Source organism: Rosa chinensis, chromosome 6, assembly GCF_002994745.2.
Source record: "Rosa chinensis cultivar Old Blush chromosome 6, RchiOBHm-V2, whole genome shotgun sequence".
Classification (NCBI taxonomy): domain Eukaryota; kingdom Viridiplantae; phylum Streptophyta; class Magnoliopsida; order Rosales; family Rosaceae; genus Rosa; species Rosa chinensis.
In genome coordinates this window covers 49,883,796-49,890,386 of record NC_037093.1, presented here as the reverse complement: position 1 = coordinate 49,890,386, position 6,591 = coordinate 49,883,796, and the positions used below count along the sequence as shown (strand labels likewise).

The 6,591-nt window shown below is 34.0% G+C and overlaps 1 long non-coding RNA gene across 1 annotated transcript; it reads right to left on the bottom strand.

The window, feature by feature from the left end:
- Window positions 1–220: 220 nt before the first annotated feature.
- LOC121049791 lies at window positions 221–6,259 on the bottom strand. The gene is made up of 5 exons (XR_005801342.1): window positions 6,235–6,259; window positions 5,135–5,232; window positions 1,972–2,104; window positions 1,746–1,842; window positions 221–499 (listed from the first exon to the last, which is right to left on the bottom strand). It is a non-coding gene; the product is annotated as an uncharacterized LOC121049791 (long non-coding RNA).
- Window positions 6,260–6,591: the final 332 nt, after the last annotated feature.

The window sequence follows — 6,591 nt, the reverse complement described above, 5'->3', positions numbered from 1 at the left end:
TGCTTTTATTGTAACTTGCAATTTGAGATAAAACATATTAGTAGTCCCCTATTTCAATTGGTATGCATGCATTCTGGAAAATAAAACTGCCCATTCATGAAACCATAAAATCCACATCCAAAATTATTCATTGCAATTTCCATTAATCCACCATTGTCTCATGTACACAAATTAATCATGAGCATCAGTTCAAAATGGCCCAAATCTACTAATCTGGGCAGCCAACAAAATATATGCATGCAGTACTGCAAGCTAATAAACCAGAAGCACTTAACAATCTGGGCAACCAGCTAAACAACACAGCAAAATAGCTAGCAGTACTATAAGTCAAAGTCTGGCCTATATATCAACTATGCATGTCCAAAAGCTGATGCTACATATCTCCAACTACTAATTAACCTACACACTAGCTATCTTTAAACTTAAGAACATACTTTGCCTACTCTGCCCGGACAACACCAACATTCTCCATTGTGTAGTGATTTGCTTTTCTTTCCCACTGCAAGGACAACAAGGACAAAAGCTTAGTCATAGATCACAGTGGATTAATCCAATAAATCAATATTACAGTGGATTAGTTTAATCTTTTAGATTATGAGGATATCTTTTGGAGTAGTCTCATCCTTGGTTTTGCAAGCAGAGATTTGGTTAAATAAAGAGTATACAAATAACAGAATTCTAACTTTATTTGCACAAGGATTATGAGGATACTAAGCAGAAATTAATTAATAATGGCGTGTGAGGGAGATCCACATAAGATGGTAACTAGGGTATAACAAGCCTTATGGAAGATATTATCCATGTACTGGTCTTTTTATGCAATCAGACAAATCCACAAGATCAAACAAACTACAGGAAAAGACCATGCGAGTAATATTGATGATATGATACGTGATCAAATTTCCCTAATTTATCTAGCTATATTGGTTAAACCATTGACTGCTCTCATAATTATACTAGTGTTGTGAACCTAATGAGTTCTCAGAGTATAATTATATTCAAACCGATTACAGGGACTGATTAGAAACAAAATGCACTAATTATAGGAAAAATATAAGGAGCCAACAGACTAACAGAAGAACTACAATATCTCAGAGACCAACAATGAATACTCCCCAAAGACACAGCTAAAGAAGCCTCCACTTAGCACCTAATTGTAGCAGGTATTTTCTCAACTGGCTAAGGGAGATAGAATGAGTCTTTTATTGATGGAAAATCTAGAAGAGCTGATGTAAATATATCTATGAGCATAAGAATGAGTCTTTTATGTCTTCTCGAAGCAAACAAAAGATTATGTTTTCCAAGCATAAGCTAACACTGAAGTATCTATCCTTGCCGCTTACAAAGAAGTCTTCTTCCTTAGTCAACCAAAGTATCTTGTTGAACCTTTCTACATATTCATCTATCTATGATGGTAATATGACTGTTATTTTCAGAACCTCAATAACAAGGTTAACCTAAGGAGTGTTCAGCAGTTATATACAACTATGCAACTAATTTTCCTTTGATTAACCATAACCTCTATGATCAACAAAATAAAGAGAAAACATGCAAAAGAAAAACTTTGATCCCAAGGAACTAACTCATTTAACATTTACAACAAAAATACTATAAACTAATATGATCCTTAGTGGTCTGAGTTCATTGCTATGAGTTATAGTCATCTCAAGTTCTCAAGAGCCCAATATATTTTCCTTAATCAAGCAATGGATCAGCAATTGTTTAATAAAACTACAATGTCATACCTGAAAACACCAATAATAGGAAGTCCCTTCTGAATAACTACACTTCTCTTCATCAGGAGTACTACTCAAGCACCATCACTTACCTGGCTAGCATTTCCTAGAATAAAAAATAAATGAGCTGAATTCACAATGGTTGATTCATATGCATTAAAGAATGACAAAAATCCTGATAAATGAAGATACTATTATGAGTAACAAGCTACTTGATACTTGAGTGATGAAATACCTGCAGTTGTTGTCCCATCTGATTTAAATGCAGGCTTCAATTTCACCAAATCAGTCATGTTTGCATTTGGTCGGATGCCATCATCCACATAAATTGTAACATGCCTCTCCTCTCCAGTTTTTGGATCCACAATCTATGCAAACAAATAATCAACTACCGAAATGTAAACATGGGATGATTGTTCAGAGATTCAAAATATATGCAATGCATTGCTTGCTTTCTCCCTCTCAGTCTTTGTCTCTTTTACACATGGTGCGCTTACACACACACGCACATGCAACAATGAATATCAGAAACACTTTTTTCCTTTTACAATTTTTGTGTGCTCCTAAGAAACATTAAAATATTCAGGGAAACAAAGGTAAGCCAAAGACATGTTGACTCTTTAATGTATCATGATATTAACTTTTTGCAAAGGCATTTCAAATTCCAAAGTCCATGAATTCAAGAGCTGGTTGCTTGAATTTTGGGATTCATAGTTGAAGGGTTCACAGACTCAGGGATTTATAGAATTATATTAAATAACTAAGATACAATACATAACTAACAGGATTGAATAAGAACTGCTTGCTTGAATTCCAGGATACTTATGTATTAGGGACTTTGGGACTGTTCTGGAGAATTTTTTGAAGGGATCACGATAGGATGCATACTCTAATATGCAGCAAGTAACGAACATTAGTCTTACCATTCTTCTCACATCCCTAAGTTCTCAGAATGTTAGCCAAAAGCAAGTTTTATCTCAGAAAACTTATATTGCCTAGTACCAAGAAGTCTGTTAGTAAATATGTCACACTTTTCCTACTCAACTACTACTCACAATTTTATCTTAGTAGCCAAGTCAAAAGTAGTTTAAGAGGGAATGCTTAAGATAAATGGAATAAGATAGTATGGAAACCCGTTTTGACTAGGGATCTTTATAATTTTCAACCCTTGATTTCACCAAGTCCAGGAAGAATGATGAAACACACATTGAACAAGAACTCAACTATTCTTTTTCTGCCTTCAAAACAAAACTGCAAAATAAAATCTGTGCAAGACAAACCATCTCAATGTCCTCCACAATAAGCAAATAGCACTCTAATTGAAAAGGAGATTTTTTTTATTTATTCTCCTATCTTCTCACTTGTCAAACACTATTTTGTTTCTCTAACATACATATCTATGCAACATAAATCTTCAAGCACTTCAAGGAATGCCATAATAACAGTGCCATGTTCCCGCAGAACTGCAGAAACTGTTGCAGCTCATGCAACAATATAAAACTAAGTTTGGTCGTAGTATAACTGCACCTAACTCTAAAAACACTTGTAATGTAACTAGGTCATGAGTGCAAGCTAAAACAATAGAAAGAAACCACTTTGGTACGATCAGCAAAGTGGAACTTTATCAAAGTACATTGTCAGTCAATCCTTCAGTCTTAGTCATTTAATGTGCATCTACAACATGATTGAAAACGAGATGACTACAACTACTACATCACACTTGATGACTGTCCTGATGCGAATAACTGAATATGAAACAGTAAAGTAAAATTAAAACCATTAGCAGTGAAAGCTAAGCTAAGCTATGAGCTAATAAGGAATTGTTGCTTTGGTTGCCTACCTGCGATACTGGATAGGCATATTACCAGCCTTCCAGATAGCAATCTTACGCGCACGCACACATACACAGGCACATGCAGCAATGAATATTAGACATTTTAGTCTCATACATTTTATTTTTGTTTCTACATTTTCTCTGGACCCTTTTTTTTCTTTTATTTGAAAGGAAACAACTTTTTATTGACAAAACAATTACCATAATACAAAGAAGCGGACAAGAAGTCCACATAAGAAAAGAAATATAGTTTGAGGAACAGAACAAGATGCTCAACTGACGGTAAACATGCTTGCCAATCTAGAATAAGAGATGAAAGAGTGTAATCTTCATACTCCCCAAATATAGAGGCCCAAAGAGAATCCCAAATCTTAACTCTTTCCCACAACTCTTCCAACTCCGCACTACCATAGGCTTCAGACGTCCTTTTATTTCTCTGGACCTTGAAAAGAAAAATTAAGCCAAGTCTACTCTTGTTTGCTAACTGCCTAGTCTAGTATGTGCAGTATACACAAATAAATGCAAATCTTGACATGCAATACATACTCAACTCTCTAAACCACAAGTTAAGAAAAGGCAGTGTGTGTTATATATATATAGATATATAGATATATAGATATATATATATATATATATATATAGATGTATAAATATGCATAAAAGTTAAGAAAAGGCAGATGTATATATATGATTATACATGTGTGATAACAATTTAGTTTAGTGCAGTGCATTCATATAATGGGATGGCAAAACCTCTGTGCATATATTTGTGCAGATTGGTGCTTCTTTAACAAGATGATAGTAATTACAATCATAAATTGCATCAGGAAAAGGAAACGACATGCTTGATCCCTGTTAAGCTTTTCACCAAAGACTCAAGAAATCAACACTTCCAGTAATCATACCATTTACACTACCACTCAAGAGTCTAATACAGTTTTACTTTTCTGATGGCCTTTAGGTGTTGAGGGCACCTCCTTTCTCTCAAATAAAACATTGTATAAATGAACTTTGTATAAGGTTTTCGTCCATCCAAGTAAAAGTCCATTCTAGCCTTTTAGAAAATGGAGGTGAAGGTAAAGCATGAGAAAGAAGACAATGATCACAGCCAACCATTTATGTTGTTACCTCAAAAGATACAAAGACTTAAATACGACCACAAATAACTTTGAAAGAAAAAAATATAAACAAGTTCTTATAGGTAATCAATAAACAATTTCAAATTGCAAGCAATCTCTAAAAGCATCAGGACTATTTTCTATGTAGTGTCCAAATTTTCATACAATGTCTACACAAAATTATGAGTGAACACGAAAGTAGATGTGGACCAGAAAAATATACCGCTGACCAACCATCTATATTGGTGCTCTTTAATATCTGAACGGGCTTGCAGGATATATATATATATATATATATATATATATAAAAGATAAATATTAAAATAAATTCAACAATATTTCTGAATAAATTATATTTATATATATATGTTAGATAAATATTAAAATAAATTCAATAATATTTCTTGATAAATTGCTCAGCAACAAAAAAAAGTGACATTACGTACGTGTCAATAGGGCAAAGCAGCATACATTCATCCCCTCGTGAGCTTCTGAACACTCTCCTTATAACACACTCTAATGGGAAATTATTGGTAGGATTAACCTGTCCAAGACTGCTTCAGAATTTAATTTTAATTTAAAGACGCAATGTAATGACAAATAAAGAAGTTGCACCAGAATCTGTATCTATTTTTAATCAAAGAGAAAGTCATTGACAAAAAAGGAATAAGTATAGATAAGTGGACAAGTATACAGTGAGAAAAAGTACCCAGTAAGTACAACAATCCTAGCAGAAAGAAACAATAAGCACCAAAAATAACGAAACTAACTTCCACATTCCAATCTGTTTGAAAGGCAAAAAAGGAGCTATTCCTAGAAATTGAAGAAACTGAATCCCTTCATGATGCCCAGACTAATCAACATCGCGTTCATAGCAGATCTCCCCAAAACCAACAACTTCTTTACAAAAAAATCTGTAGTTTCACATAACAAAGACACACAATCCTGGAATGTGTCCCAACTCACATTAGAATCCTAATAAACACCCTTCTTCAAAGAGCTAAAGCAATCAGATTGGCGGTTCTTTAACAAGATGATAGTAATTACAATCATAAATTGCATTAGGAAAAGGAAACAGCATGCTTGATCCCTGTTAAGCTTTTCACCAAAGCCTTAAGAAATCAACACTTCAGTAATCATACCATTTACTGGAATCCATATCTCTCATTGTGAGACCAAAACATTGCAATGGCTTCATTCATATATATATATATATATATATATATATATCAGGAAGCTATATATTCAGTAAAACAAGTTTAGCAATAGAAAAACAAACACCAGTTAAGGTGAAGATCATTTACAGGTAATGTAGGCCAAGCATCCCCCTTGAATCCCTACCAACCTTCCCAGCCTACGACAATTATATGAATTCCATGAATACTTAGTGTCATCTCTCAGAATTCATCACTAGAATATCCAAATTTGGATTTCGTTGAAAGACCTTAAAATGATTGGAATTCCATAAATCCAAACCTAGAATTAATCAAACGCATCTAAAAATACATAATGAAGCCTTACTAAGGGAATTAGAGCACGAATTTACCTTGGGCATCCAAACTTGAAGTTCCTCTTCTTTCCCCCAATTCTCTAACTTCATCCTCCATATCTATCAAAACCCAACGGTGAAATCTGGAAAGCACGACAGCAACAAACCCTCCTACCTTGTGGCCAAATACCAAAAAGACCTTTAACAAAACCCTTTTTAATCTTTTTTTTTTCTCGGTTGTTACGTACATTATGAATGCAGCTACATCAGCAACTGCCTGAAGGCTAGATCAACAATATTGCATGTTGACGGTTCTGATGGGAACTATATCTGGATAAAACAGATGGACTATAAGCTTCTGACTATAGATAAAACTGAATATAAGGTGCCCTTTTAAATACCATGTACAATTAA